We start from the raw sequence: 15214 nt of genomic DNA, 5'->3' as shown, positions 1-15214 counted from the left end.
AAAACATACTCACTCTGTATTAATAATTTTTTGCTTCAGGGTAATTAATGCTTCAACATATTCATTTAAATTCTGAAAGAAAAAAAGCTACAGTTAGCTATTTGCTTTTATAATATAAACTACTTTATTATTTTTTCTGTAACATTATAAAATATAAACATACTGTTCACTATATTATATAAACATAGAAATATGTAAATCTATTATTTATGTTGAGTATAAACCCACAGAGATTCTATGTGACCTTGAGCCCATGCTGCATTTCTCTGAATCTCTTTCTTTACCTGAATGACGTCACTCTAACAGCAAGGCAGTTGTACTGATGCTCTATGTGTGCTTTTTCACTGCAAGAACTCAATAAATATTCATTACCTTAGTTCACTGATTACTACTGACCATCAGTCTACACTTCACATTATTTCCGAAAGGACTTAATCCAAAAATACACGTAAATTATTAAAAACAGCAAAAAAATAAAAATAACATGGGAAAAGCAAATAGGAATATTAAAATGGGGCCAAGATTAAGTGAAACTTCTTTTTATAAGGATCTATGTTACACTTTAGGGACAAACTGCAAATGTGGCTCTAAATTACTGCTATCAACTTGACAGAAAAAAAACATTAGTTACACTGTTCAAAATGTTCCTAAAATTTAAAACTGAACAGATTTTCTTTTCTTTTAAGTGACTTTTTCCTTTAATGTCTCCTTTTTTCACTGATAAACTTCAGAAATAATAACTTATTTTTCATTAATTATCCCCAAAACATCTTTTTCTATCTAGGTAATCTAATTTTCAGAATTACAGAACTATTTTCCTTCATGCTAATATATGCATTTTCTTTGCCGTCATACATGTAACATATTTACTAAAATAAAAAAACCTACACATTAAAATATATAAAGTAAAAAGTATATGTTATCTTATAATCACAACACCTGTCAAAAATCACTGTTACTTTTTGTATATATTCTTTCAGAACTATCACTATATATTTAAAATACGTCTGGATGTACTCAATCCACCAATTCTCCACTGAAAGCCAGTTAGGTCCTTTTCAGTCTCTACTAACAACAGGCAATGTATTTCCTTGCCCAGTTCTCTGGGAGACACTTCTAGTTTCCCCTAGGATAAAGTCCAAATAGGTTCCCTGCATTAGTGATAGCTGGGAGCTTTGATAATCTCAGAGACATATTTTTCATTTATATTTCTTTATGTGTGATACTGAGAAATCTTCCTTATCTCCTCATCATTTTTCTTTTAGTAAGAAAAATGGCCCCTTATATCATTTGCTCATTGGTGTAGTTGCACTTTTCTTATGAGCTGCAATATATGAGGAACAGTAACATCTGGTCCAAAAGTTACAAATATATACATGTGTATGTTTCTCAATTGATCATTAAAATACAACTATATATGAATACAGTAGTTTCAAATATTCACTTAGTTGAATTTGTCATTTTTCTTAAATTTTGGTTTCCTAATATATTTAGAAGGCTCTACCCCACCTAAGATGCTAAATCATAAGGAGTCTTCCACATGTTTTTCTAGTACTTTTATGCCCTTTCTTCCTATTTCTATCTTTATTTTAGAATTGATTCTTGGGTACAGTAGAGACTCTGAACATTATAAATCAAAGGGCAATGAATGGACTATTCAATAACTTTAGTGTATTTGGCTTTCCACATTTAAAAAAAATCTTTCATTATGTAAAAAATAAATTCTACATGGCAGATTTCTAGGCAGAGGGGGTAAATAATGCATCTGCTTTTACTCCCTCCCTAAAACCAGCTAAAACTGAAGTCAAGTGATTTCTTTTCCCAAAAGGCCAAACCCACAAGGATGAGAAGCGGATAAAAGACAAAGGAACACAGGAAAGCTGACTTGAGAATACAGATTTAGCAGACCCAGGAGAGGCGGGTAGGGCGAGGGTGGGGGGCAAACCACTCAATTCTCAGTTTACACTACAAAACTTCAAGAAGCACGGAGGGGCTAGGGTCCTCAGGAAGGTTGGACGGGGGTCACTAAGAAGATAACTAGTTGCAAGCTTCCTGGTAAGCATGAACCCTCAAATCCCCACTCTGCTCTGCTACCAGGAAACTGCCCCACCCCCAGCCAGCAGGAGGAGGTCTGTTTTTTGAAGTCTCTGCCTAGAACACTGTGAACACTTGGGGCAGGTGGAATGCACCAAAAACAGAGGGACCAGGTACATCTAAGCACACTACGCTGATACTGACCGCCTGCTTCTCCCCATTAAGCTCCCAGACAGTGGCAGCCAAACCTTTTGCCCTCCAGGCAGGAGACTAGAAGCCGTTTCTCTGAGGAAATCTAACCAGCCTGGAGACAAGATCTAAAGTAGCAACATGAGATATTCTTCAGTCAAGAAGTGGCCCACCCAGACCTACTGCAACGAAGCTCAGGGTCCAAAAACCCACAACACTCAGCATTGCCAGCCACCGCTCTATTAGCTACCGCTCTTAATATGAACAATCAAAGATTTCCAAACATCAGACAGGAACGTGTAATATGAAAGAGAGACCAAAACAAAATGAACCAAAGCAACTTGCAGTAGACAAAAACTGAGAAACCTTTAAAGGTACTAATTAACATGACCTGAGATAAACGATGTTATTTTCATAAAACAAGAACAAGCAGCTATTTTTAAAAGGAATACTCAGAGTTCTTAGAAGTTTTTCAAAAAGTTTTTAAAAATTAAAAACAAACACCCACTAGGATGGCTGAAATCAAAATGACAGAAAAAAAAAGTGCTGGTGAGGATTCAGAGCAACTGGAGCCCTCATAGCATTGCTGGTGGAACAGGAAATGTGCAGCTGCTGTGGAAATAATTTGACACTCCTCAAAATGCTAAACAGTTAATTAGATGATTTAGCAATTCCATCCCTAGGTATATGCCCAGGAGAACTGAAAACATGTCCATGCCACATTTGTACACTCTTATTTAAAGGAGCATTTATTCACACTAGCCAAAAAGTGGAAATGCAACTGATGAATGGATGAACCATCACCTGATGAATGAATAAATAAAATGTGGTACAGCCATGCAATGTGAATATCTGACAATGAACTGGAATGAATGGCACATGCTACAATGTGGATGAACCTTGAAAACCTGCTCAGTGAAAGAAGCCAGTCACAAAAGGCGATACGCCGTATGATTCCATTCATATGAATTGTCCATAATAAGCAAATCCAGAGAGACAGAAAGTAGCCTAGTGATAGCCAGGGACTTGCAGGCTGGGGAAGGGGGATGTCTGCTGATGCTTAAGAGGTTTCTTGGCAGGGGCACGGGGCAGGGTAAACGTGTTTTACAAGTGGCGACCAGATTGTGTAACTGTGAATATGCTAAAAACCACCTAACTATACATATTAAAAGGATGAACTTTATGGTATGTGAATTACACTTCAATAAAACTGTTATAACTAAATTAAAAACAGGGAAGCAAAACAAAAGACTCAGAAGATTTGATGATAAAGCTGAAAAAATGTCCTCCAAAATTTAAACACAAACAAACAAAACACAGATGTAGGAAAGAATGAAGAAAAAATAAAAATCAGACTGTCAGTGCAAGAAGTCTCACATGCCCAACAAGAGTTCCAGTAAGAGAAGAATGGAAAAATGGAGAGATCATTGAAGAAATACTGATATTCAAGAAGAAAAAAACCAAGAACTGAAGCCAGAAGTTTCTAAATTGAAAGGGCCCAGCACATCGATACAAACTGGATACAAACCATGAAACATAAGCACAAAATTTCAGAGCATCAGAGACAAAACAAAGATCCTATGAGAATCATGACAGAAAAAAATCAAAATGAAACAAGTCATGTACAAAGAACCTGGAATCAGAATGGCTTTAGACTTCAACTATCATCTAGAGACCTAGAAAGCAAGCTTTCAAAATTTTGAGGGAAAATGAATTCCAAGGTAAAATTCTGCACAAGCTATCAGCCAGTCATGATGGCAAAACAGACATTCTCAAACCTGGAGTCTCCACAAACTCACTTCCCAGACACCCTTGCTCAGGGAGGTGCCAAAGGATGTGGACACACTCCACCCAAATCCTGGAGTAAACTGAGAAAGGACGAGGTGGGCGCAGAACAGAGGTAAAGAGAATCCAGAAAGAGAATCCAGAAAGGCAGCTGCACACCAGACTGGAGCAGCTCTAAAGGCCCAGAAGGGGATTTTTTTCCCTTAAGAACAAAACAACAGAATTATCTGGTGGAATGAAGGCATTAAGATGATATTTCTACCTAACTGGCAGAGAACTGCAAGCGCCACATAGCGTCATCACGCATTTAAATGGATTATTATTATTATTATTTTTTTTTTTTGCGGTACGCGGGCCTCTCACTGCTGTGGCCTCTCCTGTTGCGGAGCACAGGCTCCGGACACACAGGCTCAGAGGCCACGGCTCACGGGCCCAGCCGCTCCGCGGCCTGTGGGATCTTCCCGGACCGGGGCATGAACCCGGTCCGTGCAGGCGGACTCTCAACCACTGCGCCACCAGGGAAGCCCTAAATGGATTCTTTTTTAAATAACCTCCTTCTTTTCCCATTCTCTTTCGAGTTCTCTGCTAGTCAATCTCATCTTCCCAGCCTTGCTTCCAGATGCCATTCTGTAATGTCAAGAACTGTGCCAGAGATGTTCCAGAAACCTCAGGCTCTAGAGGTTAGACACAGCTGGATTCAAATTCCTGTTCCACCACTTCCTGGAAGGGTGCCTTGGGCAAACAGACTTAACTTACCCCTGCCTCAGTACTATTTCCAATGTTATAGATAAGGAGACTGAAACTGGTTTGGGTGTGTGTTTCGGGGGTAGGGGGTTACCTAACTGGCTTGCTATCAGGGTTAAACAGAATGAGCCATATAAAGTGTTTAACAGTCTCTGACGCATAGTGAACACTCATTAGCATTTTCAAGATGAAAACACTGAATTAAGGAAATAGTCATTAATCGGGGAAACAAGAAAACACACAGGTAAGGAAAAATCATCCTAAGTTACTCCATAGTTTGGCTCTGAAAATCAAATGGTCATAATGATGGCAACTCCGAATAGTGACCTAAGGGAAATTCACAGCTACACTGAGAGGACTTTTTTTGGGGGGGGCGGGGGGCAGGAGGGAATGCTCAGGGGTGCTGGGGTACAGGGCAGAAAGACAGCTCAATCCTCACCTTCCGAAGTCAGAAATCAAACAATATGCCTAAAACTGAAAAACAAGCAGCAGCAATATACATCTATTATTTAACCAGATGAAACACACAGAGTGCAAACAAAAGTGGTATCTCTAGGGAACGGGGACAGGCTGGCTGGGGGCTAACAAATTCTGTACATCTAGCTGTCTCTCTAAACTATGCTCATGTATAATTCTCATTTTAAAGACTTAAAAAACATAGCATTACACAGGAAAATAAAACACAAACTGAGTGAGGACAACGTCTTAGTTTCCTACAGCACTCCAGTCCCTAACTGTTTTCCTATAGCCTGGCTGAGTGGCAGCTTGAATCTGGTCTGTTACTGCAGTGTCCTAATAAAACATTCTTTGGTTTTTCTCCAATCTGATTCAAAGGTCACTTAGGCTGATTGCAATCAAGGTCTCTAATGGATCTCAGAACTGTGAATGCTGAGTGGGCTGTGTCTAGGTGGAAGGCAGTAGGGCCCTTCTGACTCACGGTCACTTACGAGTACACACACCGTGTGCCCTCCCTACTGCTGTCCAGCCTCTAGGGAAGGACGCAGGGTCCAGGGTGTTGTTCTTCCTCTCCAGGCAAGGGGAAGGTGGCCTGGCGTCTTTGATTACAGCTTCTCTCCCTGCAGTCTTGTCCTCTCCTCCTGGAACTTCTATTATAACATCTACTGGAAAGCTTTATCTATCTTTTCTGCTGTCCTAACTCCCACCTTCTGTTTTTCTCTGCCTTCGGGCCAAGCTCCTCAAGCTCTATCACGCTCACCCGCTCACGTGTTCCTTAACACAGCCCCCAGAGCAGCCCTCGCCCCGCCCCCCATGCCACTCAGACGTGCTCCCCATACCCCCGCCCCCCCGCCGTAGCACACTGTGCATTTCAGCCATACAACAGCCTCCTGAACGTCACCGTGAGCACGGAGCACTGAGGAAAAGAGAGGCAGTGCACTCTGTGCTTCCTGTCTCCCCTCCCCTTCTCGGGGAAGCGGGATCAACATGGTGGCTAAGCGCACAGGGTGAGGAGAGGGGGCCTTGGCACGGAGCACGCAGTGGGCCTGGGGGCTGAGAAGTGGACAGAGGAGACGGCAGTATAGTTAGGAAAGCGGTTTTACTAAACCACTAAGTACAATACATAGACACAGAGCGAACAAGGAAATACGCAGATGATAATGGAATAACTAAATTGCCTGAGTCGACCTCAAATTATACTAACATTTGGAGATGGGAGATTCTTAGCTGTGGGGCTGCCCTTTGCATGGACAGGCCTGCCTAGCTTCCCTAGCTTCTACTCACGATGTGTCCAGAGCACTGCCTCATCCCCAAGGGGTGGTGCAGACAAGAGTTCACAGGGCGGCCTGAGACTGCTGTCCTTAGAAAGGCCTGCTCGAGACGTGGGCCCTTCGCTGGCGTCTGGGAACTTGGATTTCTGGAGGGTTCCTACCATTCCCCAAACTGACAAGAGTGGCGCCCTGTACCTCAACTGTGCAGTGTGGCCGATGCTGAAACCTGCTTTCCTTCTGGGAGTCTGGAGTTTTGGTGCATGCTAGACAGGGGGTGCCCACGTGACCAGCCCCTAGCAGTCTTTGGGCTCTGAGTCTCTAATGAGAGTCCCTGGTAGACGATACGTCACACGTGTCACAACACACTGCTAGAGGAATTCATGAGTCAAGTCACTCACCTGGTTTCCTCTGCACGTCACTCCACTCGCCTGCCCTTTGTATCCTTTCACTACAATATACCACACCCTGGAGCAGTCCCCCTAGGGAATCGCTGAATCTGGGTGTGGTCTTGGGACCGCTAATACAGTGTAACCACCAAAAATGTCTCCAGACCTGGCCAAATGTTCCGCAGAGGATACAAGGCTGTACTCAAACTTCCCTGAACGTGAAAGACAGAAAGACTAAAGGAAAAAGGCTGAAGAGACGTGACAGTGACATACAACACATCTTCCTTATAGGACCTTGAACCAGAAAGGGAAAAGCTACACCTGGGCCTAACCATAAGCACAATCGGATTGGTCTATGGGCTGCAGGGAAGTGCTGCACCGAGGCTTACATCCTGACTGGAGAGCTGTGGTTCATTCTGCTGACAAGTGCTCAGGTCTCGAGGAAACACTCTGTGGAGTGCGCAGGGGAGGGAAAGTGTGCGTGTGTGCACACCATGATGGAGTGAATGCAACCATCTTGACAACCTGTGAGTGGGGTGAAGAGAATACCAGAGTTCTTCGCACTATTCTGGCAACTTTCCTATGAGTTCTCAATTATTTCAAAATAAATTATTTTTTAAAACCACACTAATCTCCTCGATTGCTCTGCTGTGGGCGATCTGCTAAATGGCCAGCTTGAATCCTCTGATACGCCACACTTCCTCCTCCTGTTTGCTAACTTCTTATTAACTGCTCTTACTTAGAACTGAGAGTCTAGGTGGAGCTCCGTCAGAGCTGGGTGTGTCTCTGAGCGGTCAGACAGGACCCCGGGTGATGCCCTCTGGCACAGTGGCAACAGCCCACCCTTTTCACCTGCGCGCCCACCAGGACGAGCTGAGAGGCGCTGGCGCCCGGGGAGGCAGGCTCCAGCCTCGCTGGCCTCGTTTTCCTCTCCTCACCTTTTGCTTTGTGCTTACTCTATCACAGACTCCATTCTCCCCTCCTAGTCTTTGACATGATGCGCCCTCTGTCCATACTCTCCCTCCATCTCTTCCCTCTTATTTAGTCAGGAACCACCTTCAGGCCTAGACTCCCTTCTGCTGCAAAGCCTTCACCCATCCGTCCTTGATGCTCCCAGGGTACCTACCCTGAACATCCCCTAAAATAGTACAGTTGACCCCTGACCAACATGTATCTGACCTGTGCAGGTCCACTTTTCCTCAAATTTTTTTCAATAACTATGCGTACTTATTACACTACAGTTATATGGTGGTTGCTTTTTCACTCATCCGTAACTTCAGCCACAACACAAGCTCCATGCCTCTTCTGTTCATGGTTGTATTCCAACACATGCCACGGCATCACAGACACAGTGACGCTCAAAAAATGTTCACTAAATGAATGAATTACAATTTTGTAAGCATTCTTTATAACCACTTACAAATCATTATGTCTAGGGACAAGTATGTTTCAAGTTCCAAATGATGAAGTTCAAACCACTGGTGATTATCAAATAGGAGTTCAACAAGTTTATATAAATAATTGGCTCAAACCTGCTCCAAGGACAACCAAACACCATTTGTTCTGACTGTATTCTAGTTACATGAGCTAAACAGTATAACTATGTGCTTCAAACTCCCACCTGGATTCCCAAGAGAGTTAAACTGTTTCACTCTGCAATGACTGAAACTAGTAAAATAAAAGGGCCTCTCCTTCACCAGAATTAAAGGGACTTATGCCAGCTTGACTTAAAACCACTCAAGACTTGTTTAATTGCACATAATATCACCAGAGTAAGGATCTACCTTGGTTTAGGATTCCCAAAGCTCGGCAACCCATATGCACACTGGGCTACAGATCAGTGATAAACCATTATAACCAATAAGGATGAGCAAACAGATACGGTGATGTGAGAGACTAGAAAAAGAGAAACTAGTGGGTATCTCCGCACCCACTAAAGAAAAAAAGGGCAAGGAACTCCCTGGCAGTCCGGTGGTTAAGACTCTGCACTGTCACTGCTGAGGGCTCGGGTTCAATCCCTGGTCAGGGAATTAAGATCCCGCAAGCTGTGGGCACGGCCAAAAAAAAAAGAGAAAGAGGGCAGGGAGGAGTGAGACAGGAAGGAAGACTTGCAGCGCACCCCAGCACTGTTCCACTGGGGACAGAGACAGCCAGCCTCCCACGGAGGTTCAGAATGAAGCCACAGCACTGATGCCAGGGCTCCTGCAGGCAAGACGCTTGTAATGTGCTCATCTATGTTCTGCAAGACCCACAAGTCTCAGCGTGTTAGAGCTATACAGCAGGATGCCTCCTCTATGTACAGAACCTCTTCCGTTTCTCCCTGGTACAATTTTAGTTGAAATACAGAACTTGCTGTGACACTATGTAACCCTGCAGAAACTTCTTTTCTACCGGTGACCGATCATGGACCTTCTACCTGGCAAATGCCATCGCCTGTTCTCAGCCCTCCATCTTTCTCATCCTGATTTCCGTATGCTTCCTGTTTAACTCTGTTTCTCCTTGCTTCACCATTCCGTGCTCACCTTAGTCATGAGCCCGCTGGTTTTCTTTTAAGAGACAGAACACACTTCTCCATTCTCTCTCCCTCTCCAAATAAAATTCTTACAATGAACTCAGTGCCCATCTGACCTGGCTGCTTCACTATTTCCCTGGAAGTATATCACAGTACCTTGGAAGCACCTCGCACTACAAACAAATGTGAAAACAGCTGAAAATCCACTATGCTGACGTCATTCCAAAGCTTCGCTCCTACATTTCCAACGTCTCTCCCACCTTGGTGTCTGCTTTTTCCTACCTCTACCACAGTTCTCAGAGTCACTCAGGATTTAAATCTCTGGACCTTCTGTTTTCCTGACTCGAGATCTGTCCACTCTTTGCAGTTTCTCACACTCAGAACCTTCTTCTTCTCTATTCCCAATCCCAAGACCCTTCAGTTAAGCCACCCTCTTATTACCACTAGCATGCATTAGTGAAATCATTTACCTCCTCAATCCAGCATGCACACCGCCACCGGTTATTTTTACTACAAACACTGCTCTTGTGTAGCAACCATACAAAACCCTTCACTCTTCATGGTGCAAACGGAATTAAGCACAAAACTTTAAGGTGGTTACCATTCAAGGTCCTCCATAATCTGCCAGGAACCTACTTTTCCAGCCTTACTTTGCAATATTAAAGACTTGTTCCATGGACTCCACTCACAACTAACCATTCTCTTCCCCTAAAAATGCATTCCAGGCAACAGAAAACCCAAATGCAATGGAGTACTGCAATCTAGGAGAGAGGTCTGCAAACTAAGGTCCTTGGCCTGTTTTTGCAAATCAGGGTTCCATGGAACATAATCACACCCATTCCTTCAGTGTTATCTGTGGTCATCTTTACACTATGCAGGCAGAGCTGAGTATCTGTGAACGAGACCACAACACCAAAATATTTACGATGCTGCCCCTTACAGAAAGGCCTGCAGACCCCGGGACTTAGGGACTTCACAGGACAACTCGTACTGCTGTTTTGAGAACCAGTAGCAGGAATGTGGCATGGGAGGAAGGGGCGACAGGAGGCTACTGCAAAAACCCCCGGGGCCAGAGATTACAGCAGTTCACACAAGAGTGGAAACAGTGGGGACGGTGAGAAATGGGTGGCTAACAAAGAAGCCAACAGAATCAGTTGATGGACTGGATGCAGGTTATTAGAGAAAAGTGAGGAACCAAGGATGACATCTAGTTTCTGGCCTAAGCTACCAGAAGGATACAGTTGCTACTTTGAACCAAGATGGGGACTACTACGGGTAGACCAGGTTTTTGAAGGAAAATCAGATCCACAACTGGACAAGATAATTTACACCAGTCGTTCTGCTGCACAAAAGCCTCTCAGGACTCACTATCCTTTCAGAGTAAGAGCCCAAATCCTTACAACGGTCTCTAAGGGCTCCCACAGTCAAGCTCTCTTCTGACTTCATTAAACTCCCTGATTGCTACAGGGAGTTTGTGTTTGTGTCCCCCACAAAATTCATATGCTAAAACACAATCCCCAATATGCTAGCCATTTGGAGATTGGTCCTTTGCTAGGTGAACAGGTCGTAAGGGCAGAGCCTCCATGGATGGAATTAGTGTACTTATAAATGAGACCCCAGAGAGCTCTGAGCTCTCTCCCCGCTTCTGCCATGTGAGGACACAGCAAGAAGGCATGAACCAGGCATCTTGCTCTCACCAGATACCAAAGCTGCCAGTCCCTTGATCTTGGATTTCCCAGCCACCATAACTGTAAGAAATAAATTCCTGTCGCTGACAAGCCACGCACGTTATGGGACTTCACTAGAGCAGCCCCAAGCAGACAAGACACCAACATGCACTCCACCCTGCCCACAGCGCCTCCCTGCTCTCCCCGAGCACACCAGTCAAGCTCCTGCGTCAGGCCACCACACCTGACGTTTCTATTGTCTGGGATGCTTTTCTTCAAAGACATCAACAGAACTTATTCTCACCACCTCTGCTCAAATACAACCTCTGTGCGGATGCCCTATTTAAATTCCACTAGCCCCTGGCCCCTTCCTCACCCTTTTGTTCTCCCCCCTTCTCTGCTCACTTTATCTCCAGCACATTTATTACCTTCTCACATAACTTGTTTAATCTGTCTCCTCCCCCCACCTCCTAGAATGGAAGCTCCAAGAGATGGAGAATATTCGCTTTTCCCCCCACTGTGTAACTGCACTGCCTAAAACACAACAGGTGATCAATAAATATTTGTTGAGTAAATAAACCGGCCCAAAGAATAAATATAACTCGTGAAAGAGTCAAGAGAACTTCACTCACGTTCCTGGGTTTTGAGGAAAAAAAACAAAAGCACGTTCTAAATGCCTACGTGTGGCAGCTCAGCTCAGACAATTATTTTACTAGTAGCTGCCCCTCTGTTTCAGAGTGCCAACACATGACTTCCTTTTCTCCCTCCCCTGCTCTCAGCCCTTAATGTTTGGGATCAGTTCATAGATGATGCAGTTTAAAATAAAAACAAAACAAAACAAAACCCTAAGCTTATCTAGCCTACATTCCTTTCCGGTTTCATCAGTGCTCTCCCCTCTGCGCTACACTCACACCAACCAGACTTCGTTCTGCTCCTCAAAGACACCTTGCTCCTTTTCACGTCAATAATTGCTCGCCCGTTAAGCCCTCTACCTAGAAAACTCCTCTCACACCTCTGCCAGTCTGCTGCTTCTCATCATTCAGGTGTCCGAATGCCACCACTTCAAAATCACCCTGCCTGCTGCCACCCCAGCCAAGAGACAAAACCACCACTCCAACTCCTCCTTTATTTTCCTAACACTTAAAACCTTCTAAAGTCCTATTTGCACACATGTATCTTATTTATGACAGCAGATCTTACCTCCTTTGTTCACCACTATGTCCGTGGTGCCTAAAATACTAAGTAAAATAGGTGATAATTTAGTTACATGTCAATACTGTGGTGGACAGTTCCGCTTTACCATTAAAGACACTGATAGCCAGAAAAGAGACTCCTGATATCAGATAGCTGGGAGAGGCTACTGGAAACGACTACTTGGGACTATTTCCACGACTCCGTGAGACCTGGGGCCACACACTAGCAGCTCTTCTGTCACGGTAGCGCACAGACCACGCTACAGTTAGGAACCTCCAGTATCGTCATGCCTTTAATCGATGAACGACCTCTCGGCCAATCCGCAGGCCGCATAAGAACCTGCCCCCAGGCAAGAAACATTTTAAGGACGGACCAGCACAATAAAAAAAGCTTATCCTGGGAAAGGTGGCTTCGCTTGTCATTTTGACCATCCCTCATTTACCTACAAATCAGCCCTGGGGAGCCCTGAGACTGCATAAAGGCAGAAGGGGGCCCTCCAGAACTCGCTCCCCAACCACTGCATCCCAGTAGATGAATCCTGGATCCTAAACCTAAATAACGCAAAGGAAGCCGTTTCCAAAGCAACTAAAGGAAAGGGCGGCAGGGGGGAGGGGGGCTTCCGCCCGGGAGTGGGAGCAGCGCGCAGAAGCTTAACGCGCGCGGCCCGAACCCAGCCGGAGCCCTGAACGGCCGGCCCAGCCCCTCCGCACCCTCGGCCCGGGGGAGACGCCGTACCTGCTGCAGGGAAGCGCAGCCCTGACAGCGTGAGAGGTCCGCCGCCGTCCCGGGCGCCGCCGAGTGGGTCTCGCCCGGCATCATGGTGCCGCCGCCGGGCCCGGTGGGCCCGCGCGCCTCAGGGACCCGCGACCTCGGCCCTGTCCTGCCTCTGCTGACGCCGCCGGGGCCGCCGCCTGCCAGGCCGCTTCCCGCCGGGTCCGGGCGGGTCCATCCGTGCACAGAGGTCCCCGTGGAGCTGACAAACCACTCTCCGAGCCAGAGCTGCCTCGGGCACTAGAAAGAAACGATACCCGGCGCGGCCCCCGAGTGCGACGCAGTCCGGCCAGGACCCCGCCCCGCCCTGGCTCGCTCCGCCCCTCGCCGCGGCGCGGGGCTGCCTGAGGCGCTGCCTGAGCAAAATAGGGAGAGGAGCCGCGCCGATGCAGCTGAGAAGACGGGTGCGAAAGAAACGTCGAGGAGAGAAGAGACATCGGAGGGGCCCTTCTTCCACAGTGTAGCGTTTACTCTTTCATTGCCGGCTTGCTGTGTGGCACACTTCACATAGACACCTAAAACCTTCAACGAGGGGGCGGTGACCTGAGAATGACGTCATTCCAGGCGCCTCATGGTCTTGAAGGACCCCGCACCCGGACGGGTCAGTGCGCGATTCTTAAGTGGAGGAATGGGCGCTGTCCGAGTCCGGCCGGGTCCAGGAGGAGACGGCAGGACTACAGCTCCCAACGCCCCGCGCGGCGGGCGGACACCGAATGGTTCCTCCGGCCGCGCCCGGTGCGCTTTGGCGCCTCGCCTTGTTTGTCGTCGCCGCTGACCAGTCCTTTCTCCGGGAACGTCTTTCTTCCCGACAGCGCCTGCTGTGTCCACTTGCCGTCCGACCCGGCGCTCCTCGGCCGCATTCCAGACCCATCCCCGCCGCGTCCCTGAAGCCTCGGCTGTGGGCGCCGCCACCCACTAGGTGCCAAGCACAGCGCCTGGCCGAATCCTCGGCGACTCTGCCACCAATTGCTAGCTACTACCAAGTCTTATTTTTTAAATCTCTTGGAAAGGGAAAAAAGAAAAGAAATCCTCACCTGACTGCAGTTCCTGGATACATTCAGGTCCCCATCTTCTTGTTTGAACCGAAGTTTTTCCCATCTGTATGCCAATACCCACCGCCACCAGAATCTCTTTGATAATCACAGGTTGCTGTCATCGGTACCTTGCTCGGAAGCCTCCCGTGGCTTCCCGACGTCTGGTTAGAAAGTCCAACTTCTTAGCATTCAGTACAAGCTTTGTATGTGTTAAGGAGACGTCCAGACCTTACCCACTCCTTCCTAAATGTACAGGATGGAAATTGCAACTGAAAACACCCCTTCCAAGAAAGCATTCTGGGTTCCTCTCCAAATATCGCACCCCTGCCCTTGCTTACACGCTCTGTGGCTGACGCTTGCTGTGAGGTGGAGGGGCAAGGTATCCAGCAGATCCCTAGATTACCTGTCGTGGGCACTTAAGACGCACCTGTACTCAAGAGGTGCTGTGGGATGCGAAGAAAGCAAGAGTAGGATTAAAAGTGAAAGGAGAAGTAAGCAGATGGACAGCGGGGAAGCCGGTGTACCTTGGAAGAGAAAGGGGAAAGGAGGCCCTTGCGGTCCTGGTGACTTTCCATTTCTGGTTTCCGATCCCAGACAACTGGTCTTAAGAGTAACTTCCTTTTTATTTAAGGTTTCCCAAATGAGTGTTTTTTCCAGAGTCTCTTCGTGGAGGAGACACCAGCTTACCCTCCGGCGTTATCTCCCTCTGCACTGCACCCACACACACAGCGCACCTCCCCTTGCTGGAACTGGGAACCCTCACTACTACCTTCCTGCCTTTGGGCCCCTGCCCTTGTCTTCCCCCAGCTTGACAGTCTGTCGTCCTCCTGTTCCGGGCCCCACGTTTTACCTCCACAACTGCAAGTAATACCTAGGTCCCTTTTTATCCCTGAGCAATTTTTTTTTTTATAACACCACATTTTGACTTGTACTGTGGTGCTTTTTATGTCTTAGAGGTGCTTTTTCCTTTCAAACGCTGCGAAGTGCTGTACACTGTAGGTGCTCCATGGATGTCAGTGAGTCAGATTTGCTGCAGCTAACTGAAGGTGAAAGAGAACAAGCACTTGCATTAAGTGGAAGTGCATTTGTTTCAACTTCTGCCTTTCTCGTAAGATATTTAAAGAAAAGAAAAAAAGAAAAGTCTGGTTTGTGTAATGTAGGGTGGGCAAAC

General features: G+C 46.3%; 1 protein-coding gene across 1 annotated transcript in view; it reads right to left on the bottom strand.

Moving 5' to 3' along the window:
- The window catches only part of ICE1 (interactor of little elongation complex ELL subunit 1), a 58757-nt gene extending 45515 nt beyond the window's left edge, over window positions 1-13242 (bottom strand). The window contains exons 1-2 of the mRNA XM_060146847.1: window positions 12974-13242; window positions 14-72 (exon numbers count right to left, since the gene is read on the bottom strand). The gene's annotated coding sequence lies outside the window, so the exon portion shown is untranslated. The remainder of the gene's footprint in view (window positions 1-13; window positions 73-12973) is intronic.
- Between the last annotated feature and the right edge of the window lie 1972 nt (window positions 13243-15214).

The sequence above is a fragment of the Lagenorhynchus albirostris genome, chromosome 3 (assembly GCF_949774975.1).
Source record: "Lagenorhynchus albirostris chromosome 3, mLagAlb1.1, whole genome shotgun sequence".
Lineage (NCBI taxonomy): Eukaryota > Metazoa > Chordata > Mammalia > Artiodactyla > Delphinidae > Lagenorhynchus > Lagenorhynchus albirostris.
Note: the sequence above shows the minus strand (reverse complement) of the source record. Positions and strands in the feature narration are given on the sequence as shown.